The sequence below is a fragment of the Hylobates moloch genome, unplaced genomic scaffold (assembly GCF_009828535.3).
Source record: "Hylobates moloch isolate HMO894 unplaced genomic scaffold, HMol_V3 SCAFFOLD_16, whole genome shotgun sequence".
Classification (NCBI taxonomy): domain Eukaryota; kingdom Metazoa; phylum Chordata; class Mammalia; order Primates; family Hylobatidae; genus Hylobates; species Hylobates moloch.
Genome location: NW_026652291.1, coordinates 48438329 through 48464737, shown reverse-complemented (window position 1 = coordinate 48464737; position 26409 = coordinate 48438329). Strand labels below are relative to the sequence as shown.

At 40.0% G+C, this 26409-nt stretch overlaps 1 long non-coding RNA gene across 3 annotated transcripts in view; it reads right to left on the bottom strand.

Annotated features, from left to right (window-relative positions):
* Nucleotides 1–1172: 1172 nt before the first annotated feature.
* The window catches only part of LOC116484848 (uncharacterized), a 41120-nt gene continuing 15883 nt past the window's right edge, over nucleotides 1173–26409 (bottom strand). Inside the window, exons 4-5 of one of the 3 annotated variants that reach the window (XR_004252685.2) lie at nucleotides 24245–24364; nucleotides 1173–1340 (exon numbers count right to left, since the gene is read on the bottom strand). This is a non-coding gene — a long non-coding RNA (uncharacterized LOC116484848). Of the gene's footprint in view, nucleotides 1341–14126; nucleotides 14330–24244; nucleotides 24365–26409 lie in introns of those variants that run through there. The other 2 variants (XR_009210318.1, XR_009210319.1) reach the window with 2 other exon arrangements.

Genomic DNA, 26409 nt, shown 5'->3' with positions numbered 1-26409 from the left:
TCTAGCCTTCCTTAAAGAAATGCCTTCCAAACAACCCTGGGCAGGACATAGACATTTCTGTGCAAGGTAAAAGGAGTGAATACATTCTAATCCTTCCTCAGGCATCATGCACAGCGAAAGGAGTGGGAGAAAGCAAGTGTTACCTTTCTTTTTATTTTCTTTTTCATTACCTCCTATGTGTTAGCCAGGGATGACAAATAGGTTTCCACCAGGCGGTCATCCCCAGCAAGTGGCAACATCCATGGAAGCCTCCTGTGGCAGAGGGTAAGCCTCTGCTCATCCTCAGTTGCACAGTGCCACAGTGACCTCCTCCCCGCCCACCGCCCCACAGCACGCCAGCAGTCTGCAGGAGGAAGGAGCACTGGCTTAGTTCTACTGGCAAAGACAGGCTAGGTTTCAGAATGTCCTTTCCATACTACATTTCAAAACTTCAGCTCTGTTGTTTGTCTTAGTCCTTTCTTAGTCCAAGAAAGGACTAAGATGTTTTCCTAATAATTTTTTTTGCTCCCTGTTCATGGAGACAATTATCTAACATTGCAACCAAACAAATTTTCTTTCTTTTTACTATCCTGTAAATGTTGAAGTCTATAGAATATTCCTTTAACATGCATCAGATTTCCCAATCTATTAGTCAAGATTTGTTGGGTGCTAGTGAAAGACAAGCAAGTCAAGCTAGTGTAAGCCTTAAAAGGTATTTGATCTGGTCTCTTAAGTGAGAAGTCCAACTTCTCATTTAAGTAATTTCAGGCACAGCAAAATTCAGGAGCAAATGTCATTTAAATTCTGTCTCTCAGATTTACCTTCGACTATATGTGAGCCCCATTCATTCTGCTTTGCAAATGTCCTTCCTTAAAGGGCCTGGGGAAGATGGCTGGCAGAAGTTCCCAAACACACACACATACATGTTCACACGCTAAATAGGGAAGAAATACTAGAATTGCCAAAAGACATGCCATATTTCATTCATTCTAGAACTTCTTCCTACTTTTCTTCCTATTTCTCCTTCTTTCTTTTCTTTTTTCCTTCCTTCCATCCTTTCTTTTCTTTAATTTTTTCAGCATTTAGCATCTCTGCAATCAGAATATATCTTAAACTTGCTGTCACCAGATGGCAGTTGAGACACTACTCAAACATGTTCTCTACCCGAACACATTGTCTTTATCTGAACATGTTCCTCTGAACTTGCAGAATGGATGTCAGTGGCTTAGGAAAAAGCCCCAGAGACTGAAACATTCTTTTCAGAAATACTTCATCACTGATAATCTTGATGAGAATATTGGGTGGAAAAACATGTGTAACAACAACTGCAAGTCCAAAAATAATTCAGAATTGAACACTGCCTGTAAAGAAGTATTAGAAGTACCATTAGTTTTGCTTACATTTTATTTTTACTTAAACACAAGGGTAAGATATTATAGAAATTGGTGTCACTATAAGTCTAAAAGAGCACTTTCAGTAAATATAAAATAAAATTTCATAACGATGCATCTTAGCACAAATGAAGCAAGTGATGTCTACAAATCCATATCTATTTTCTGTTCACTAAAACAGAATTGTAGACAAGTCCCAATTCTGAGCTGACAGAAGTATTGTTTTATGTCATTACAATACTATTTATGATCTTCATTTCATTTTATCTACACATGAAATTGTGGGTAAGGAGATAATAGAGTTTCCTAAGGATGGTATAGTGGAAAGCATGCAGACCTAAGAGAAAGAACCCAAGATTCTTGAGTTCCAAGCCTAACTCTAGCTGGAAATCATAGGGAATTCACTTAACATATCTGGGCTTTACCTAACCTTACCTGTAACAGAAATTGAATAATCACTAAGATCTCATCTGGTTATAATATTTTTAAAACTAACAATGTAATATACTTATTATAAAAACCTAGTGTTCTTATTCTAGAATTCCATGAATTATTTTAGAATGCATTAAGTATAACTGTATCACACAGGAAGTGTAATAATTCATGTTATCCCAAAACATTAAAAGTGTGTTAAAGCTAGCAACACCCATGGTTTTTCCTAAATACATCAAAGTAGCACAAAATATCAGGCTAAACATTATTCAACATTTCTTTTTTATCTGTCCGTGCTAAACACACTGAAATATCCAGTGTGTTAATGAGTTTAACATTATTGGGTCACATCAGGAAACACTGACTCCTGACTCTAGGTTATTCGTTCAGTAGGTTGATTTTTGTCTGAACAGAAAATAGTCAGTCAATTTCTTAATTTCTTCCCAAAGAAGCAAGAGAAGGAAGTGGTTACCCAGGAAGCAGACCAGACCAAAGGTGTCCCACAGCTAAAAATCAGAATTCAAAGGAAAAACAGCTTGATGTTCAAAATTACGAAAAAATAGAAGCTGAAGTTTCTGTTAGAGCACAATGCAGACTAAGTATTCAGCCTATAAAAGTCTCCCAAGCCAAGAAACAAAAGAAGAAAATACCCGATAAACAGCAATAACAGCAGCTCTAACGGCCTGGGTGTCAGCTCCTGTATGGAATATCAAGGCAATCATTATTAATTTCATTCTAGTTTTCTCTCACTCATTTCTTCTCATCACATCTGCAGAGAAACCCCATGCTGTTTATGCCTCTGATTTCTGCATAACATATAAATAGTAAGAAGCAGAAAAGGGAAGAAAACCAAAAACCTTCACTAAGCTCCGGAAGTCCAGTATTTGCTAAATGTATAACAGAGCCTCCTTAGCAGTTTCTTTTGGTGAGGAAATGGACACAGTTAAAAAGTTGTCCAGGGCTAAAAAAGGAGTAAGTATCTAGAGGAAGAATGAGTCTCAGATTCCTGAGCCATTGATTAAATGCAAAATTGAGCTTTCATTTCAACAATGACTGCATCAGGACTTTCACTAGCACATGATAATTTTGGTATAGACATAAGAAAAATTTTTCTAATATGAATATGTAAGATGGTAGAGTGTGCTACAGAGGGAGAAAAAGCAACCTCTGCCTTTTCAGAAGTATCAGCTAATATATTCATTCCATAGAACCACTGCTGATGTGGTACCCTTTTAATACTTTTAGACATGGAAGTATTTTATTCCCACTCATCTCCCGGACTGCTTCTTTCTAGTTTCCTTCAATAACTCTTACTTCCTCTTATTGTTCTGACATGCCCCTGTGTCCCAAAGTACTTTGTCTATGTTACTTCCAAACTGTGCCCCAAACTAAACATAACACTCCAAGAGTGGTCTGACCAAGAAAAAAGAGAATAGTTCCAGTTGGCTCCCTTTTTATCTGCACTAAAGTATTAATGCAACCAGTACTTCCTTTGTTGTTCATTTTATTACTAACCTTTAGTTCATTTTGATATCAATACAAATACATGAAACACTCACATGCTATTATGTCACAATTTCCCCAGCCTGTACTTGATGTTATTTTTTGGACCCAAGTACAGGACTTTACATTTTTCTTATTAAATTCTTTCTTGTTAGATTTGGCCCATTGAGATATTTTAAAATTCTGATTCTGCTATCCAGCAGATAGCTTTTCCAATGAGCTGCAGGCCATTTGCAAATGTGATTAGCATCCCAGCTACATCATCATCCAAGTTATTGATAAAAACGGTAAGAGCAGACAAGAGAGCCTGGCAACACTGGAGTCTAAACCTCCCTCCAGGGTGACATTCATGTTAGTGCCTGTGTCAGTCGAGGTCCAACCAGGAAAACAGAAACCACCCTGAGCATTTAAAACAGAGAGAATTTAATACAGGGGAGCTGTTTCACAGAAAATGGAAGATCTGAGAAGCCAACTAGGGAATGATAAGGCAACCCAGAAAGCAGCAAGAGAGGGAAGCCACTGTCGCTCATAGGCTGGCATAACCAAGTGAGTAATGTTAGATGAACCCATCAGCAAAAGGTCAGAGCCAAGCAGGAGATGCAGCCGTGCTAGCCTTCCCCCTGTTCGCCTAACTTAGCTGGAAGCTGCAGATGAAGGAGCTTCGGAAACACAGCCTGCTTAGGTCAGCCCCAGAGATAAAGAGCAGAGGAGCAGAAGGATAAGAAGCGGATTTGAGTTCACACACACCCAAGACTGCTATAGCCCTTTTTGGGCAGGGTTGTTTAATCAGTTACTAATGGATTGTTCTTGAATCCAAGATGATTTCTCCATCTTGTTTGTAAGAAAATAAGGAAAGAATTTCTTAGGTGTCCTGGTGAAGCCCAATTCCATAATATTGACCTTATTTAACTTAATCTAGCAGACTGATAGTCCTACTAAATGAAGAAATAAGACTACTCTATAATAACTAAGTTTTAGTGATTCTTTGCTTTCTCATTTAAATCTACACAAATTATTATTTTACATGCGCAGGTTAGCAAACTATAGCCTGTAGGCCGAATCTAGCTCATCATTGATAAAGTTCATTGAACACAGACATATTCATTTCTACATTGTCTATGGCTGCTTTCACACTATAAAGGCAGAGTTGAATCACTGTGAAAGAGACCATATGGCCTACAAGGCCCAAAATATCTACTATCTGATCCTTTACAGAAAAAGCCAACCCTTGGTCTATACTTTGCAGACTCTATCTGCTTCTATCTTTTAAACAGCAGACATTTCTCATCTCTACTCTTTTTGCTCCTCTCTTGTTTTCTATTCTACCTCTATCATGATCAATCGTGTTTGTTATGGACTGAATATTTGTGTCCCTCCAAAATTCATATGTTAAAATCCTAACCCCCAATGTAATGGTATTGGGAGCTGAGGCTTTTGAGGGGTGATTAGATCATGAAGGCAGAGCCCTCATAAATGAGATTAGTGCCTTTATAAGAGGGGACATGAGAGAGTTTGCTTCCTCTCTGTCTCCCTCCCCTCTGTGAGGATACAAGAAGATGAACATCTGCAATCGGGAAAGAGGCTTTTACCAAGAACCTGATCATGCTGACACTCTGATCTTGGACTTTAAGCCTCTACAACTATGAGAAAAAGAGATGCTTGTTGTTGAAGCCATCCAGTTTATGATAATTTGTTATAGCTGCCCAAACTGACTAAGGCAGTGGTCGATTAATATTGTTTGCTCTTTTTCCCTGGGAGACCTGAAAATGTTCCCACAATGGCCTGCAAAGGCCTACACAAACAGGTCCCTCATTACTTCTTTAACCTCATTACCAACCCCTTACACTTCATCACTCCTGTTAGATTCCAGCTTGTTTGGGTTGGTCCATTGAGATGTTTGTAGGTTCTGATTCTCTTTCCTGCTAACTCGTAGGACATAGCAGGACAACCCACTGCAGGGTCTTTGCACTTAGTGTTTTCTTTGCCTGGCGAGCTCTTGTCCCAGATACCTACATTAACAGCTCCCATACTCCTTTGCTGAAGTGGCACTTCTCAGTGAGCTTTTTCCTGACTTTCCTATTCAAAATTGCCATCACCATTGTTTTCCCTGTACCATTCACTCAAAACCTTCTCTGCTTTACTCTTCTCCAAAGCACTTGTCACCTTCTGACACAATTATTTTCTTATTTTCTGCTCTTTCTCCAAATCCCACTAGAATGTAAACTCCAGGGGGACAGGGTTTTCGTCTTGTTCGTTAATGAATGTATCTCCAGCACCTAGAACAATGTGAGGCAAATAATAGGCATGCAATATATATATATATATATATATTTTTTTTTTTTTAATGAATGAAGGTCAAGACACTAACTCATTTAGGACAACTGGCTACTCTCTTGTCATCTCTTCACTCATCTCGGGTTCGCTTGACTGTCATCTTCTGCAAGCAGGGAGAGCAGGTAAAGAATTATGCCTGCAATTGGATCAGCAAAGAGAAAACTTCAATATGGCAAGAAAAAGAGTGAATCATTAAGGTTCTATTGGAATTTGCATACAAGTTAATCACCAAGGAGTCTTTAGTCAACCTTTTCAAAGCTGACATTAAAGCATCTTGAAAGAGCCATGTCTGGAGACTCTAGGTAACAACTCTATTTTTCAATTGCTGTTCTACTTGTCCGTCCCCTGCCCCAACCCATGGCTCTCCATTAATAAAGCTGCTATAACTTAACCCTACGTTAGTATAACCAGCATATCTGAGGAGCTCTGAAAATTTTATTACAGTCCATTGTGCCACAGAAAGCCTTTCCAGCACCTAAGGAAGAAATGATGTTTATTCACATCTATTCCTTTCTCTTTTCTCAATTCATGAAGAGGTCTTGGCACGACAAGAATCATAAAACCCCAAACTCCTCACACGCAGTAAGTCTTGTCATGGGTCTGATGAAATGTGACTGGTCTAAATCAATTTGATTGGGCAAACTATTTTTATTTCACTGTCAGCCAATATCAGGAGCTTCAGGGCTGTTTTATTGATCAAGTTGACTTTTTAACATTTTGAAATCTGCATAACTACTCAGTATTGCATTTTTTTTTCAGTGTGAAGTTTTTTCCTGGACATCTTGAATCTAAACCTTTAGCACAATTGAGATTTTTGCACATCCTTAAACTTGGCATTTTATTTATTTGTCTTAAACAAGCCTTTACTTTTAGAATATCACTTCTTTATTCTAACACTTGCCTGTCCTTACTGTTGTTAAGTTTGTAGATCTTTCTCATTTTTGAATTTTAAAATTATATCTTTTTATATTACTATATTGAAACACTTTACAAGTATTCAGATAGTTAAAACGTTAAGATCTGTAAGATAACGTCATTGTTATTCTAAAATTAAACATGAAAGTATTCTGCCAAAGAGCCTTTGTTATGAGTCTCTGGGAAGATGAGAAGCTCACAAAAGTAACTAATAAATGATCTAAGCTATTTCCAGCCATTCTTTAGTTTCAAACCACAGTGCTGATTATTTTTAAATATTTTTATAGTTAATAAAAATATTATTAAAGGTAAGGTTTCATTGTACTTCTAGGGCTAACCTGAAACTGTTTCAAATGACCTTTATTTTATTATTTCACAACGGCCTTTTGTTCTGGGTTTTTCCATCTGTTTGCTAAGCATTTTTCAATGGAAGTCTCAATTAGAAGAAAAAAGGGAGGGGGGGACAATCATTTAATTCAAAAATTAATTCGGAGATCAGGCAACTGACTTAGGCTCATGCCAGCAACTTAAGGCTTTTCAGCTTTGGCCACATGATCCAAAGGAACTGAGCAACAACTGTCTAGCTGCTTTAATCCTCCTTAATTTGAGTGCAAAGAAACTCACATGTGTTTCTAAGAACATTTTTGGAGTACAAGAAGTCCATTTCTGGGGGACACCGTCTAATGCCCTTGTTTTGCTGATCTCACTGTACTCTAAATTAATTTTTAAACCGCACATAAGCAGAGAGTGAGGTGGGGTTGGGACTGGGGAGTCGCTAAAAGCAAGGCTGTGTCCCGTGTTGTTGAAACAACTACTGAAGGAGGCTTCAAAGACTTTCTTCATACCATGACATGAGTTTTCTTTATGTTGTGATAAAGCTGGGCCCAGTCATGAGAAAGACAAAAGTACATACTGCTCCCCCCAACTTATCTCCAAGAAGCTGGTGAAAGGCGCCGAAGAACACAGCCTGGCAGGCTGCTTCTCTTCCTTTGTTTGGAACCCTCTGGGTTCACTGGCATTTAGGGGAACTTAATTAAAATCCATGGATAATTTTCCAGGAAGTAGATTAAACTTTTATGGTGAATGCATTACTGTTAAGAGACTTTAATTCTCTCTGACTTGTTTAACTTGGGAGGGGAAAAGCCTAAAGATTGAAAACTGGTGTGTTTTCTATGCATTTTAAGTCTGCAGAGATGATGGGCAACTGAATTCTCAGCACTTTTTATCTAGGGTTTCCTCATCAAAATGGAAAGTCAGAAAACTAGATGGGGCTGGACCTTGCTGGACAAAATTGCGGAGCAGGTGTTTCTGTCTCCAGTGCTCTCTGTTTCTGCTTTCTTCAGCTTTCTTCCCCTTTGGTTCCCATCTCCAGCTCTTCAAAGAACCTCCCTCTCTATGCAAAAATCCTCCCTCCTCCTTCACCCACTCATAGCGAAACTTACTCTCAAGAAAGAGTTGGATCAAACCATTCAAACCAAGGAGTAAACAATAATTAATGTATACTGTCTCTTGCTTTCTGCCAGTCACCTGTCTAAGCACTATACATGGATTGTCATTTGATTCTCACAGGAACCTTATAAGGTAGGCATTATTCTTATGCATATTTTAAGGACCAGGATTGAGATTTGCCAGAATTCACACAAGGATTCCAACCCAGGAAGTCTTATCAAAAAAACTTGTTCTCTTAATCATACAACTCTATAATTATGCCTTAGTGTATGGATATTAGATGGCTGTTAACACTTAATGGTTTGCTTCTGCCAGAGTGGTTGCATTTGACTAGGGAACACAGCCTTAAACAAAAGTGAGAAGCTGTAATTGTGTATGTTTCTAATCTGTGGAGCCTACCTGAGGCCCCCAAAACCCAGTCCTGGAAGCAGTTGCCATTGGCCTTCATGTACACTAATGAGTCAATTTGGAGATGGAATTAAATAATATTCATAAACCTATAACACAGAGTTGGTAAGAGTTAAGATATTCAGGGAATCCCAGTCCTCTTGGTTATATGAATCTTCAGTCATGTAATCCAACTTCTTACCCAAGCAGGATGTTTCTTTCCGAATCCTTGAAAGATAGTCTTTAAGCCTCTTACTTCCAACGCCAGAGAGCTCATTGTATGCCTCAGCTGACTGATCTTCACTAATTGTTAAAATGTTCTTATTCATACTGAATGCAAACCTGCCTTCCCTGTAAGTCTCATCTGCATGGAGGGTAAGACAAACAGGAGAGCTGCTTTCCTCCGCGGTCCTCAGACCTTCCCAAATAAAATGATACCCTCAAAGGCACTATCATGAATGAGAGGGAACACAAGTTGACTCAGGATTAAAAACCCCAAGAGGCCAGCCCCACCAGCAGCAGCTCTGAGGATGAAATTTTTACCAAATTTTACCATTTTCCACAGCAATTACATATTAGGGAGCCTAATTCTGGGGGCTAGTCCTTTAATCTCCCCAAACCACCTGACATCCATTCTCCCTCCCATTCCTCAATCCACAGCCTAAATCATTTGACCTTGACAGCATCTTCCCCTGTTATCTACCCCTCCCTGATCCTGGCTTCTAACAATGACTCAAAAAAACAGAGCAAAGTGGGATTCACATGTCGAGTGCTGTGGTGTGTACATTTTGATAATGATGACCTGATTTCACAGGCCCAAATGATTTGAGGCTTTCAATATGTGATTATTTTCAGAACCCATGGCTGTATTTAAAAAAAAAATGTTAGCCACTCTGATGAAAACAAACAGCAAATCAATAAGAAACTGCCTTTAACAAGCAGATTGTGAGGTCAGGAGTTCGAGACCAGCCTGGCCAATATGGTGAAACCCCGTCTGTACTAAAAATACAAAAATGTGCCTAACGTGAAACTTAGCCAGGCATGGTGGCGTGCACCCATAGTCCCAGCTACTCGGGAGGCTGAGGCAGAAGAATAGCTTGAACCTGGGAGGTGGAGGTTGCAGTGAGCCAAGACTGTGCCACTGCACTCCAGCCTGGGCAACAGAGTGAGAATCTGTCCAAAAAGAAAAAAGAGAAAGAAACTGCCTTTAAGATATGGATAAGGAAAAGGAACATTCTATGAATGAGATATCTGCCCCAAAAAGCAAGTTTAGTGTGCTTCAAGTTTGATAAGCTGATTTCTGGAAACTAGGCAGATTCATTAAGGGAGGAAGGTTTCGTTCCTCCTGAAACTGTCATTATGAAAGGCTGAGAGGACAAGAGGGACTCACCGCTTGGCCTCCAAACTCAGACCCAGGGTTTTGCCTAGTCCAAGAGGTAGCCCTGGCACTGGGCCAGGTATTCAGCCTTATGTAAAAACTCAGCTGATGAAGAAGTGCCACTCAAGTAATTAAAACAGGATAGGAGAAGAGACAGGAAGGGCTGGATTCTCTCCAGTGTTGATGACAGCCAAGTTCTGGGCCGTTGCCTAAAATGGCTATCCCAAGGAAAAATCAGTAAAAATTTCCAATATTTTGTGAATATATTTTGGGTATGCTGAGGAGAGATTAAATCAGAAGGTTTGATACTTTTTTTATTATTATTTCAATTTTGAATCTTGATGTTTTACCCATTTTTTAAATGATTGGATAGCAGAAGTAATCAGCACATAGATCTTAAGTTATCCAAGCTAAAGGTCATAGTGTGTTAGAAAAAGCAATGATTAGGAGTTAGAAGGCAGTTTTCAAGTCTCAACTCCAACACAATTAGCTGCGATCTTGAGGAAGTCACTTAAGCCTATGAACTTCTATGAGAGAAGGACTTCAAGACCTCTTACATGTCTTCTAATTTAGTTTTGCCATGCCACGTAACAGTTTGCACTAAAAGATTTATCTATTTAGGTCGGGAGCGGTGACTCATGCCTGTGATCCCAGCATTTTGGGAGGCCGAGGCAGGCAGATCACCTGAGCTCAGGAGTTTGAGACCAACCTGAGCAACATGGTAAAACCCCGTCTCTACTAAAAATACAAAAATAGCCGGGCATTGTGGTGCACACCTATAATCCTGGCTACTCAGGAGGCTGAGGCAGGAGAATCACTTGAACCTGGGAGGCAGAGGTTGCAGCAAGCCAAGATTGCGAGATTGCGCCACTGCTCTCCAAGCCTGGGGGGCAGAGCAAGACACTGTTAAAAAATATATATGTATCTATTTATATATCCATACCTATATCTATTTGACTCTCTGTAAAGTGGTACAGTGTAGTCTCAGTTTCACTGTGTTTACAGGCACAGCCAGCAAAGGACTTTAAAACTAAAGTGTCAGTGTTGGAGGGAAGGCGGAAATGTATGAATGACCTACTGAATGGTAGGTCTTAAAATAACTGAAGAGGCTGGAAGAGGGACTTAAATTGTAGTGTTGAGGAAAGCTGAAATCAAGTAGGGACTATGTTTAGTTAAGGCAGCGCCCAGCACAATACAGGGTGTCCAGTAGGTGCCCAATAAATGAAAACACTTATAAATTAAGACTTGCAGGTAATAGAACATGCTCCAGTGCAGGGTTAAGTTGCAGGGGGAAACTTCTATAGTCCAAATCCTATCCAATGACTCTGGAAACACAGGGCAAGATAACCACAAAGGACGTTTTTATATTCATACTTTTGACCTAACTCATTTAAGTCAGAAAAGTCAGGAAAAGCAAGAGTGAACACATATAAATAGTCCTAGACTTGCTTTATGGAGACCTCCCGAATAGGGTAGTGTGGCTAGGATGAAAGGTAGTTCAGCAGCACAGGCCAGCCTGGAAGAGGAAGCAGTCACTCCTGCTCTTTTCCTAGCACATGTACGCTGGCCAGAGAGGGCAAACACTCAGTAGATGTCATGAGCAGGACCCAACCTGGAGACCGTGATAAAGCGGTCAAAGTTTTGCTTCTGCAGCCAAGTCTCCTCTTTCTGCCATTTCCCCCTGAATTAGACTTGTTTCTGGCAACCCTTTGATTCAGAGATCTGGCAGTGGGAGTTCTGGGGAGTAATCCTTTAGAGTTATTTTTAAAGATGTTCATTAAGACAATGCTACATTCAGCTGGTTATATTTAACTACATATTATGCTGTTAGATTCACAGTTATCCCTCCACACACCCATAATGGTCAAAAATATAGTGAATACCAATGGTTTGGCTTCCAATTCTCTACACCTCTTATCCTGTAAAATGGAAGGATTTCCATAGCCCTTTTGGCATGGAATGTAGTTAATTCCATTTGTGAATAGAGACACCAAATCTGCTCCAAATTTTGGCTCAATTATCACCCGTGTTACAAGATGCCTACCTGTATGCTTTTTCATTTGAGCAGTATTTTTCTATGCTGTAACCAAGCTTCTTAAGCCCGTTATTAGCTATTGTGCAAGGTAACTGCAGGACAACAAAGAGTTAAGGTGTTATTATCCAAATGCATTCCAGCAAACCAAGAACATCATGTCCTCCTGATTGCTGAGAAACAAAAGCAAAATTCCCCCAAATACTTGAATCTCCCAAATAAAAGAGCAAGATTGAGGAGGAAGACCAGACTGGAAAACAAAAGAGAGAAGGAACCTCCAGGGGGAGGTGGCAGATGGTCCACCAGGTGGACTTTGACAGTCCACAGAACTGGCCAAACTGACTGGTGGACCAGGCAATTTTTAGCAATGATTGCAGTGTGAGCCAGAGTGCACCAGCCATATGGCACAGTGCCAGTCATCACTCCTAGTGACATTCCAACCAGATAAGCAATACATTCATTGCTGGAAGGGGGTTGAGGGGCACCAGGGAGAAAGTGAAGAAGAATAGGCAGGCAAGCGGTATGGAATAGAACATACCCACAACCCGAATCTAACAGGTTCCAACATGTCTGAACAGGTAACTAGTAAGGTGGCTTAACCTTTGTTGTCTGCACACCCGGGAACATTGCCCTCTGAGCAAGATTTGATTTACTCAAAGAAGTAATTAAATCTGGTGGCATAGTGCTAATCAGGATAGCATTCAGCACTCGGAGCTGGAAAATTCTTTCTCTCCCCTTTGTAAATGCCCAAACCCTGGGCATCTTATTATTCAAGTTTCTAATTAAAAAGAAACAGGAACAGTTCAATAACCTGGAGCAATCCATCATGCTCACAACCTAATAAAAGAATGCAGGGTCGCAAAGACACTCTCCCCTCTATCGGGTACTGTAAGACTCCATGGCGAGAAAGCAAGGAGTTGCTTGGTTCTTTACCTCTCTGCTGACTTAACTGTCATATTGCATAGTTGCTGCTAAACTGCACGAAAGGTATTTGTAATCTCATGACGGTGACTGGAAGGGGTTGAAGGACACAAATTAAGTCTCAGAGCAGTACAGATGACTAAGAATGGAAGGTCAGTCAGTTGACTCTTCCCACAATTCCCCAAACAAGGCAATTATTCATGAAGGAAATTTCAAATTATTTTCATTAGACTTGTGTTTTACCAATCTAACCAAAGTGATTAATTAGGGATTAAAATATTTACTCTGCACATGCTGCCTTGGCTCAGCACTAGCATATTTAAGCATTGTGCTAAAAGGGTCAGCTGTTTCCAGTATTGTTTGGAATTCATTTCCTATTTTCCATGTAAAAGGGCACTGACATGCATGTCTATACCATACTTAGGATCTCTCCAGGCACCAAACTGGTGAAATAGGAAGAGGCTACAGAGTTCCCACCCTCTGGCCTCAAATTTCTTCCTTGTTAGAACCACTGTGTGTCAACGGTCATAGTTTTTCTGTGTCTATGTCTTTGGAACAGGATATTCAGAATGCCTGGGGGCAAACAACAACAGCCCTGAGTAATGGCACATATAGGGCATGTTGTACAGTGAGATACACCATGGCACGCATGTGGGAGGGAGACTACTAGAATGGGGAGGGGGTTCTGAGATTTTAAAGGGGCTTTTAGTACTATAGGATTCCGTAGAGCAAGATATAAGAATGATTTTCAGTGTTGAGATAGTGGCAGCAAGACTGGTTATTCAAACAGGCCCATGACTCACTTGTTCCAGGGGTGCCCAACAGGACTGGAGCATTTATATGAGTTTCAATTTACTGCCACTTCAGTGAGACTCCAAATGGCACACCAGTACTGGAGTTATGCCTTGTTTACTCATAAGTTTCCAACCTTTTAAGAGATTGCTAAGACTCTGTATGGAAGGGGGTGGGAGAACTGCTTTCTTACACTGCTACTGGACACCTTCACTAAAGGGATGAGACCCACAGGGGTCTGCACCTCTGAAGGTTTGCAAAGGGTAGTTAAAATGATGTGGATGATGCTTAGGAATTTTTCATTTTGCATCCTGCCAACAGTGCTAACCATATTTCTTCAGTTGTTCTCTCCTAGCCTTCAGAGATAGAGAAAAAAATATATTTATAATTATATATGCACAGGAATAAGCCAATTAATTATTCTGGAAGCAGAGATGGTGAATACAAGATGGTAAATAAAACCATGAGCCTTGTAGGATATAGCTGAAGAGGAGAATAGTAAGTCCAAGACTGTCTGCAGATACAAGCAGGGCTCAGGATGAGATGGGAGAAGCACTGCCGTGCATCAGGAAAACTACCAAGGTAGGGTGCACTGATGCCAAGGCTGAAAAATGTCGAATAGAGAAGGATGGATCCACAGTATCCCGGGCAGGAGAGAAGTCCTGGATAGGTCAGAAGAAGGTATTCATTGACAGAGAGATCAGGAGTTTCAGTGGAGCACTGAGGCTGTGAGCCAGGTTGGCTGGAGACCAAGGAGACAGCTGGTCTAAGAGGTGGATATGGCAGCAGGTACAGCGGCACAGCTCTGTAGTTTATCTAGGAATAATAATAATAACAACGAAAATAATGCATGGGGTGCTTTCCATGAGCCAGGTACTACGTAAGCAATATCTCACTTTCTTTAATCCTCACAACTATCCTATGTCCATTTTATACACAGCTATTAAGAGCCAGAACCAGAATTCAAACTAGATCTGCCATGGAGCAAAGCTTATGCTCTTAATGAGTACAAAACAGTCTTAAGAAGAGAGAAATGGAAGGGGGAGAAAAGGGGTTGGTGGGAGCACTGGTGGGAAGCATTGTGCTACTAGTGAAGCCTTAAGGGATAAGACATGGAGAAATAAATCCAGGGGCATCTTTCACTCCAGAGCAATAGCATGGTCTACAACAGGGGTCCCCAACCTCCCGATATCGGTCTGTGGCCTGTTAGGGACCAGGCCACATAGCAGGAGGTGAGTGGTGGGTGAACGAGCAAAGCTTCGTCTGTATTTACAGCCGCTCCCCATCGCTCACATTAGTGCCTGAGCTCTGCCTCCTGTCAGATCAGTGGCGGCATTAGGTTCTCATAGGAGCACAAACCCTATTGTGAACTACACATGTGAGGGAGCTGGGTTGCATGCTCTTTCTGAGAATCTAATGCCTGATGATCTGTCACTGCCTCCTGTCATCCCCAGATGGTACCATCTAGTTGCAGAAAAACAAGCTCAGGGCTTCCACTGATTCTACATTATGGTAAGTTGTAAAATCATTTCATTATATATTACAATGTAATAATAATAGAAATAAGGTGCACAATAAATATAATATGCTTGAATCATTCTCAAATCATCCCCCCCTCCCCCCGTCCATGGAAAAACTATCTTCCATGAAACTGGTCCCTGGTGTCCAAAAGGTTGGGGACCTCTGGTTAGAGACTCTAGGGAACACACTTAGGTTGGGAACCAATGGGTTTGGATTCTAATTTCCACTCAGGTCTTCAAAAGTCTTTTTACTTTGGGAAAGCCATTCAACCTTTGTGCCTTAGCTTTTTCATCCATTAAACAAAAGCAATACTGCTTACCTTATCCAATTTATGAGACTATAGTAAGGATGAAATACTGCAAATTAATTCATTAAAATGGTTCACTATATTTGGCAAATGATATGGGGCCAGCACTTTGCCAAACACTTCACGTGCTTTCTTTCCTCTAGCATTCATGATAACCCTATGCCTAGGTACTACCATTGCCATGAGATAAAAGAGAAAAGAAGAAGTATTTCATAAAGTTCAAAGAACCACAAGCATGTAAGTTTTTATGATTATGGTTTTATAGGAAGCAGTGGCATCCGGCTTAAAGAGGAGATGGTAAAAAAAAATCTCTGAACCTTCTAGAAAAAGAAAAAGATAGAGGCTGAGGTAAGCCGTGCATAGGTATGTAATTAGGAATCATGTAAAATAACTGAAGGCTCAGTTACAGGGGAAATTTTATAGAGAAGCAATGTTGGTTAACTGAAATTATGAATAACCGAATTTGGGATCATCTTGGCTCTATTTCTGAGAGAGAATGTATCAGATATAAAACAAATTGATCTTGGCTAACAGCTTTGAAACATTATCTGCCCCTAGAAGTTGGACATGTTTCAGGGTATTTTAAGTCTTAAGGGAAGTTAGACTTTCCTTTACCTTCTATCTAACTTTTATAGCCATTGCAACCTCACCAAGATGAAAAAGATGCATAACAGGATTTGCATTCCTTACTGGAATAGGACTGCTGCAAGCAAACAGTTCAGAACTTACTTGTTAGCAATATTATTAGAAGTCTCAATCGTTTTCCTCACAGGGCAAAATGCCCTGAGGGGAAAGAAGGCACCTGCCACTTTCTAATGTTATTTAATCTTTTTAGTCTGTCTGAGCTGTAAACTGTCAATCACAGTTAATGTTTAGTCACCTTGAATGCCGTTTAATCAGTAGAATGCTTAGTATATCTATAAATACCTGAAGACACAGGAATTAAGTCTTCACAATAATTACCCCTCTACATCCTTGGACATCATTACTCACAGGCAAGGCCAAAACCATTTTTAATCTCTCATGGTTGTTCAGTAAGAAATGTTTCATTACTGCCACATAACTGGAATGGTTATTTCACATGGAGAGAACAGGTAACTGAAGTCTGCACATTGGGCTGTTTAAAATGTCTGAATGGCCCCATCTGTCTTTAAATGCTGCTGATGACAGGATAATTATGATGATTGAACTGATTGCCAAGTGTATGTAGCAAGAAACAAGAGCAGCTCTGGTTCAAGATTTGATGTGATTCAACTTATGAAGGCCATCGAAAGAGGACTTTTTTAATGTAAGGAAAAAAAGATCGTAGGTCATGCAGCAGTATTTTAATTGTTTATGTCTTTGTGGCAATGAATATTCCTTCCATCTTTCCTTTCTATTTTTTTCTTCCTTTCTCACTCTGTTTTCTTTTATCCTTTTTGTACATTTTCCAGTTTATGTATACTGAGTATACACTATTTTTACAAAGAAAAATCAAATACATTTTTAAAAGCAGTAAAATTATAACCATTGTTATTACATAAAATAAAGACACACTCAGTTAACATATTGCTATGTTAAATCTGCCAACACTAGCTTCAAATGCCTGCTTGCTACAGTTCTTGGAATGCTGGTCAGAGGACCCCAATCTCCAAATGGCTCTGTCAGCAGGATTATTGGGATGGATTCGATTTTGAGGGCTGTGAAAATGCTGTTTGGTAATGGTGCTGAGTGTTTTCTGTCACATTGCAAAGCCACCATTAGTCTTCCTTTTCTTTCCTTCTTCCCTCCCTCTCTCCCTCCCTTCTTCCCTCTCTCCCTCCCTCCCTTTCTCCTCTCTCCCTCCCTCCCTTCCTTCCTTCCTTCCTTCCCTTTCTCCTCCCTTTTTTCCTTTAATATACTGTCTGCTTTTTTTCCTAAATTTTATTATTATTATGCTTTAAGTTTTAGGGTACATGTGCACAACGTGCAGGTTTGTTACATATGTATACATGTGCCATGTTGGTGTGCTGCACCCATTAACTCGTCATTTAGCATTAGGTATATCTCCTAATGCTATCCCTCCCCCCTCCCCCCCCCCCACAACAGTCCCCGGTGTGTGATTTTTTTTTTTTTTTTAACAAAAAACACAGGTCTTTATAATTTCCATCACAAAATCCAGGTCTTTGCAGGCCAGGGGAGTGAGTTCTGCCTGCAAGGAGAAGATGCCTACTTGCTTTGATGAGCAGGTTCTTTCAGCAGGACCACGATGACTGAGTCCCCGCACAGGAACCCTTTGGAGATGTAGCACTCATTGTTGACTGGCTTGGACTTTTCCTTGCCTTCCCATTCTTGGGGACTTAGGCCCACATCTTTTTCACATCCTTCAGTACCATGTTGCAGTGCCTGTGGAAGACCCAGAAGCCCAGGCGCTTCCTGGCAGTTAAAGAATGCTAGAGTATTGTGCTTGACCCACTGTGTGAGTATGGAGCACGGCCTGTGTTGAACTCCTCCTGCCCCTGTAGTGCCTCCAGAGCCATCTCCCTCGTTTGGGCTTGCTGAGGAGGCTGAGGTGGTGGCTGTGCTCTCAGGTCATGCCTATCACCTCCATGTTGCTTCTCCCATGGGGCAGTGATATGCATTCTGCTTTTTTAAGGAGAACTTTAAAACTTGGATTTTTCTGTCTGGCTTAAAAGGTGTGAAGAAAACTCATTCACTCATTCATTCATTCATTTCACAAATATTCTTGAGCACTCCTATGTGTGCCAAGCCCTGCTCTGGGTGCTGAAGTACAGCAGAGAACAAAACAAAAATCCCTGCCTGCACTGAGATGAAACATAGGGGAGATAAAAGGAACAAGACAATTTACTCAAACAAATCGTGCGTATGATGGTGATAACTGCTATGGAGAAGGAATGGAAAGAAAGGGAGAGAAGTGAGTGTGTGCTGAGGGGTTGCAATTTAATTGGATGGTCAGAGAAACCTTGCTGATGAGATCAGATTTGAGTCGAGGTGGTCAGGGACCCACGTCAGATGTCAGGGACCATCGGAGGGGGAGAAAATAGGAAGAAAAAAATGCCCTGCAGAATGTGAAAGGAGGAACAGCAGAGAGACTGGCATGGCAGGGGCATTGAAATGGACGGTGGTAGAAAATGAGGTCAAAGAGCTAACTAACCATGGCTGCTTGGCATAGGGCTCTTGTGTTTTTTCAGAGTGGGAGGCAAAGCTATGAAAGTTCTGAGGGAGAAGTAACGTGACTGATTTTACCGTAAGTCATTTTGGTGACTACGTTAAGGACAGACTGGAAAGCCAAGGACAGAAGCAGGGAGACCAGTAAAAGGCTATTGCAGTGTTCCAGGTACAGATATTAGACCGGTGTGATCACTGTGGAGACGGTAAGAAGGGGACAGATATTGAATATAGTGGGAAGGCAGAGCCAATAGGATTTATCGGCAGGTCAGATGTGGGGTTCAAAAATGGTTTTTAGCCTGAGCAACTGGAAGGGTGAGGCTGACAAAAAATATCGGTGGTATTTAAAGCCATGAGACTGGGTGAAGTCATAAGGGAAAGAGCATAGAAAAAGAAGAGACTCAAGGACTGAGCCCTGGGCACCCAGCACTAAGGGGGCAGAAAACTAAGGAGTAGATGAGTTTGGGAATACTGCCTGCTATAACAAATAAAACCAAAAAGGAATAATGATTCAAATGCCATAGTTTATTTCCAACTCACATAAAGTTCAAAATGCGTGTTCCTGATTGGTAGGTGACTCTTCTTCCATTTTGTGATCCCTCCATCTTCAATCCATGGTTTTCAAGGTCATCAAGAACATTTGCATTGTGTGAGGAGACAGGGAAATAGCATGGAAGAAGATTTTAGATTTTAGGGGCCGTATCTGGAAGTGGTACCTCTATGGCCTCCCTAAACTGCAAGGGAGATTCAGAAATGCATTCTAAATAAGTGTCCATAAAAAAGTAGAAAGCAGGCTTGGTAAATAGCTTTCCAGGCTCTGTCACAAGGAGGATCCAGCAAAGGATACTAAGAAGACTGGCTAATGAGATGTTAGAAAAGTCAGTAGAGTGTGAGGTCTAGAAAGCCAAGTGAAAAGAAGATTTCTAGGAGGATGGAATGGTTAAGTGTGTCCAATGCAGCTGAAAGAACAAGTAAGATGAAGGCTGAGAAATGACCACTGGATTTTATTAATTAATGTGCTCAGTGACTTTGGCAAGGGCAGATTCAGTAAAGTGATGGGGCAGTGACTAGTTGGAATGAGTTCAAGTGAGAAATAAATAAAGGAATCTAGACAGAGTAAGCATGGATAACTCTTTCCAGAATCTACTGAATGGAGATCAACACAAAAGCTTGTCTGCTACCTTCCCTGTCATGGTGTGGCAGGAAATAAAATTCACCCCAAGTGGTTCCAATAAAAAAACCTTAAGAAAAGTATTACTTATAAAGGTATGGGGTGGTTTACGGGATTAACAACAGATGGTGAGGTACTCAGACACTTGCTACAGTGGAAAGCTGTTACCACCTCAAAACTGAAAGGTCAAAGAGAAGAAATAAGTTTACAAGAACACAATGAGAGATAAAACAGCAGAAAAGGGACACACAGTGGGAGTTGTGTTCATAGAGAGAGCCAGCTGTAGCCTGATATAGAGCCTGGAAAGAAGGAGAGAGCCAGGAAGAACTACCCCGAACTATGACTCTCATCCTCTTAGCTCCAAAGATTAGCTAAGTCTAACCAGAAGACCATGAGCAAGGGAGCTTGGGAGATATGATCCTCCCATGGCACAAAGCAAGGCAGAAAAGAGTGGAGAATGGATCAGCATGTGAGGAGGGGAAGAACAGAAAATCACTAGTTCAGACGGATTGTTTGGTTTGAATTTTAGAAGTTAAAAGACATATCTTTTGCTTGATTGAGTGCTCATGGGACAGTTACCATATCTTCACTGTTGACTATAACATGACATGAAGAAAATATGATTGCCCCAAATAATACCAAACAGATTCTGTATAGCATACCATACTTCTGGAGATTAGCACACTGTATTAGTCAGAGACAACATCAATAGAATATATAGATAAATAGATACACGAGAGGGCATTCATTAAGGGAGTTGGCTCATGTGACTATAATGGCTAAAAGTGCCTCAACAGGTCATCCGCGAACTGGAGAACCAAGGAGTCCAATAGTGTGGCTCAGGCCAAGTCCAAAGGCCTCATACCTAGGGAAGCCAATGGTGTAACTCTCAGTCTGAGAGGCCAAAGGCTTCAGAACATGGGTGGCCTCTGTTGCAATTCTCTGGCACCAGAGAATTGGAGAATCTGGAGTTCTGATATCTGAGGTCAGGAGACAAAGGGTGTCCCAGCTCCAGGGGAGAGAGAAAGAATTTATCTTTCCTCTTCCTTTTTGTTCTACCCAGGTCCTCAGCTGATTGGGTGGTGGCACCCACATTAAGGGCAGGTCTTTCCCATTCAGTCCACCAGTTCATACCCCAGTCTCCTCCAGAAACACCCTCATAGATACACACACAGAAATAATGCTATACTAGCACTCTTAGCCAATTTTCTGTTGCTATAACAGGATACCACAGACTGAGTAATTTATAAATAAAAGAAGTTTAGTTCTGGAGGCTGAGAAGTCCAAAAGCGTGGCAGTGATGTCTGCTCAGCATTAAGTGAAAGCCTTCTTGCTGCATCAAAACATGGTGGAAGGGTGAAAGGGTAAGGAGGACACACATGTGAAACAACACACTTTTACAACAAAACAATAACTAACCCTCTCCCACAATAAAGGCATTGAGCCATTCACAAGGGTGGTGCCCCCATGACCTAATCACTCCTTAAAAACCCAATCTGTTAGTGTAAATTAGTTCAACCATTGTGGAAAACAGTGTGATGATTCCTCAAAGACCTAAAGACAGAAATACCATTCCACACAGCAATCTCATCACTGGGTATATACCCAAAGGAATATAAATTGTTCTATTATAAAGACACGTACACACGCATGTCAATTGAAACACGACTCACAATAGCAAAGATTTGAAATCAACCTAAAAGCCTATCGATGACAGACTGGATAAAGAAATGTGGTAAATATACCATGTAATACTATGCAGCCATAATAAAGAATGAGATCGTATCATTTGCAGGGACATGGATGGAGCTGGAGGCCATTGTCCTTAGCAAACAAATGCAGGAAGAGAAAACCAAATACTGCATGTTCTTACTTACAAGTGGGAGGCAAATGATGAGAACACATGGACACATAGAGGGAAACAACAGAGACTGGGGCCTACTGGAGAGTGAAGGGTGGGAGGAGAGGGAGGATCAAGAAAAACAACTTATTGGTACCAGGCTTAATATCTGGGTGATTAAATAATCTGTACAACAAACCCCCATGACACAAGGTTACCTATATAACAAGCCTGCACAAGTATCTCTAAACTTAAAATAAAAGTTAAAAAAAAGAACAAAATCCACCTCCCAATACTGTCACAGTGGCAATTAAATTTCAACATGAATTTTGGCAGTGACACTCAAGCCATAGTACCAGCTACCTAGGTATCCCTTAATCCAGTCAAGTTGACATGTAAAATTAACCATCATATACATTATGCATACCTAATGGGAAACAAATATTGGACTAGCCCTCCAAAAACTGATTGATAAGAGCAACTCTTCCACAACAAGGGTATATAAGTTCCACAATATTCTAAGGCAGCAAATTGTAGGCATAGCTACAATCAAGAGGGTTTACTTAGTAAGAAAGTCTATCTGTATTTCACTAAGAAAGAAGTAAATTTATACTGATAATCCACATGCAAAGCATGATTTTTGATATAAAGCCAGGTGATGATGTTACACAATTAAGTCACATGTGTGTACAGGCACATATGCACCATTCACAGAAGGGAATTAAAGAGGGGTTCCAAAGTATCCCAAATCAGCATAACTATTATGTCCTCCACCCCTGCCCCCAGTTCCTTTTCTTCTGATGTTGTATAATACAAGCACCTCCAGGAATCATCTCTCTTTTGGGGAAGGGATGACAGCTTTACACAATATTCATGTTTTCCATAATATCCCATGCAGAGCACACTGGAGGTTTCTTTTATAACTTTCCTAATCATCTTCCACCCAATACAATTAGCATTATCTAAATTAGTTATCAGTTTACCAAATTGTTTCCTCCTTTAAAAGAAAAGTCATATTGCAAAATTATAGGTATAGCCATAGACAGAACTAATATTGTATGCTTGCAGACATTTGAAGAGAGATAATGTTCTTAATCCTAATTAGAATTCTTTCCCTTTCCTATATGAACTTCTCAGAATCAGGGGTGACCTTATTTTCATTTGGATAGAGGCATGGTAAAGCAACTGACTTTCATTTGTCTTGCAATACATCACCTTTTAAACAAATGTGTTTATTTAAGCTGTAGGTCTTTTACTATCTTTATGCATTACTCCATCATCTCTGAAAAAGATTCATTTGAAATAGATTGTATTCTATTTCCCTTATTCTGCAATATGACCATTAGTGCAGTTTAACCATTCATTTATTAAGCCATGAATTCAAGCTCAGCATTATAGTGCTTGTATCAGAGTATCCCACAAAGACTAAAAAAATTGCTGGTTGTCCACAAAATTTTTTGTTCTCCCATTCTACAGTACTGGAGTTTAAACCAAGTACGTAGGCGCCCAGCTAAAGACTATATTGTCAGCCTCCCTTGCATGCGGGTGTGGCTATGTGACTAAGTTCAGGCCAATAAGAGGTGTGCAACTCCTGAGATCTCCAACTTTAAAGACAAGCCACTTGCCCCTGTATGCCTCTCCCATTCCTATAAGCTGGAACATGGACGTAACCACAAGCCAGCTTTGATTATGCAAACAAGGACTCCAAAGGATGGCAGAACAACAGTATGGGTTCCTGAATGACCTTATGGAATAGAAACTGTCTTACCACTGGGGAGTGCTCTCTCCAGAACACTCTTTTTTAAGCTGCTGTATTTAAGACTTCTTTGTTAAAGCAACTTAACTTCTACCCAATCAGTTGTCAGATGGGCTGAACTCTTCAAATATGTCAGAAAAGATGAGATTAGATCAAAGTATAACCAGTTTCAAGCTGGAATATAATTTTTTCTTAATTTTTCTGTTTGCATAAGCAAAACAATAGACTTATCCAGAATATTTTCCTCCCTAACCTTGATGAGATCTAATTTACACTTTCTAATCTCAACCTTCCAACACCTTGTCTTTTTTCAAACAAACAAACATACAAACAAACAGAGAAATTTGGATCTTGGTGGTTGTTTTTTTCAATTTTCCAGTGGCTGCATCTGGATATCCACCTGTTTCATTGCTACAGTGAAAGTAGTGTTTGTTGGTGTAATTATGAGTTTATTCAAAACAAAAAAAAAGTCTTCTCCAAAGGAAGTTGAGTCCTGAAAACACTGTGATATATAAACATGCATAAGATTTGTTTGTATTCCTTCTAGAAAGTGTTCTGCATCTTACGAATACTAGAAAGAGTTTACAAAGTGACATTTTCTGTGATAACGAGACATTTTAAAATTAACAGGACAAACCAGAATGAATGTTTTCTCACGCCCAGAGTTTGTAGCAATGCATACAATTTTATTTTTCTAAATATTCAAATGATTTGATATAAATAGGCTTTAAATTGTCTCTCTTTCAGATTTGGGGTCAGGAAAGTGCATAGGTACAAAAACACACAAAAATGGATCCTTGTAATAGAAATATACAAGACACACACAGAGGACTCGTATATGCTACAGATCTTTTGTGTCCCCATTTATGAGATCCAGCCTCAGGGTCTTGCAACTGGATATTTTAAAAAGCAGAACTCCATCACTGTGGCAAGCAAATCTAGAATCTAACCCCAGACATGAGACCTCGGCCTTAAATCTTACTATTTACCTTTTCTATGGCTCCCAGTTTCAAGGGTATAGCAGCTAAAAGAGTTGGGAGATACTGCTCCAAATACATGGTCCAAGAAGGTCCTCAAAAGATGGCTTCATGACTCTGAATCTTTTCTTTCTAATTTTTATTTAAAAAATTTTTTAGAATACAACTCTGAAATGAATCAAAATAAGTTTGTTGGATTGAACAAAGGTCACATTTTACAAATGAATTTTTTGTTTGTTTTTTTCTCAGATGAGGACTAAAGCTAGATTGAGGAAGAACCAACGTTAGTGTCAACATTCTTGCACAAACTTTCTCTGCACATGTTTTTAGTTCTTTACTAGATGTGTCTCAATTAATAATAAGGCCCTGGGTCAGCAGCAGCATCCAAATGTTTTCAATGATTGAAACATAACTGAAAATTTGCTTAGAGATTCAAATTGTTCTTTAGGCTTCTAGGTTTTGAGTGACTTGGCAAAAGTTTGCCAAAGGAAACACTTATACACTGTTGGTGGGAGTATAAATTGGTTCAACTACTGCAGAAAGCAGTAGCGATTCCTCACAGAGCTAAAAACAGAACTACCATTCGACCCAGCAATCCCATTACTGGGCATGTACCTAAAGGAATATAAATCATTCTACCATAAAAATGCATGCACGTGTATGTTAATTGCAGCACTATTTACAATAGCAAAGACATGGACTCAACCTAAATGCCCATTAATGGCAGATTGGATAAATAAAATGCAGTACATATACACCATGGAATACTATGCAGCCATAAAAAAGAGCGAGATCATGTCTTTGGCAGGAACATGGATGGAGCTGGAGGCCATTATCCTTAGCAAACTAACGCAGGAACAAAAAAACAAATACTGCCTGTTTTCACTTACAAGTGGGAGCTAAATGATGAGAACACATGGACACAAGGAGGGGAACAACAGACACTAGGGCCTGCTTGAGTATGGAGGGTGGGAAGAGGAAGAGGATTAGAAAAATAACTATTGGGTACTGGGCTTAGTACCTGGGTGATGAAATAATCTGTACAACAAACTCCTGTGACATGAATTTACCTATATAACAAATCTGCAGATGTACTCCTGAACCTAACATAAAAGTTAAAAATTTTAAAAATTTACCCAGTGACCACTTGATTTTACAACAGGAAATTGTACTGATGGGAAATCTGATGGCATAATAGTATAAATAGTAAAGTATTGAAAGAAATCAATAGTTATAAAAGTCCTGACTTTAAAAGAATGAAGAGGGAAGTTTGCTAATCTTGCTGTTTTAAAAAAATCTCTTTAAGGATAATTTAGAAGGTAAAATGGAATGAACTGGCCTTTTTAGAAGGATAACATAGTATTGTGTTATCCTCACAGACACTCTTATTTAATATGTCATCAAATAGAAGCGAAATTGTAAAACATTTATGAATGAGAAAACTTGTATATGAAATTGCCCTCTGTCTACACCATCTGGCTTTAAAAACCACAATATAAAAAGTTGTGTGAGGTGGCTGGCAAGGATCACAACTCCTCACCTGCAAGGGAACAAAACTGGACAGAGAATAAGTTTGATGCATTGACAGAAGTAGGCTTCAGAAGGTAGATGATAACAAACTCCTCCGAGCTAAAGGAGCATCTTCTAACCCAATGCAAGGAAGTTAAGAGTCTTGATAAAAGGTTAGAGGAACTGCTAACTAGAATAACCAGTTTAGAGAAGAACATAAATGACCTGATGAAGCTGAAAAACACAGCACGAGAACTTCATGATCACAAGTATCAATAGCCAAATCGATCAAGTGGAAGAAAGGATATCAGAGATTGAAGATCAACTTAATGAAATAAAGCGTGAAGACAAGATTAAAGAAAGAAGAATGAAAAGGAATGAACAAAGCCTCCAAGAAATAAGGGATTATATGAAAAGACCAAACCTATGTTGGATTAGTATGCCTGAAAGTGACAGGGAGAATGGAACCAACTTGGAAAACACACTTCAGGATATTATCCAAGAGAAGTTCTCCAACCTAGCAAGACAAACCGACATTGAAATTCAGGAAATACAGAGAACAACACGAAGACACTCCTTGAGAAAAGCAATCCCAACACACATAATCGTCAGATTCACCAAGGCTGAAATGAAGGAAAAAATATTAAGGGCAGCCAGAGAGAAAGGTC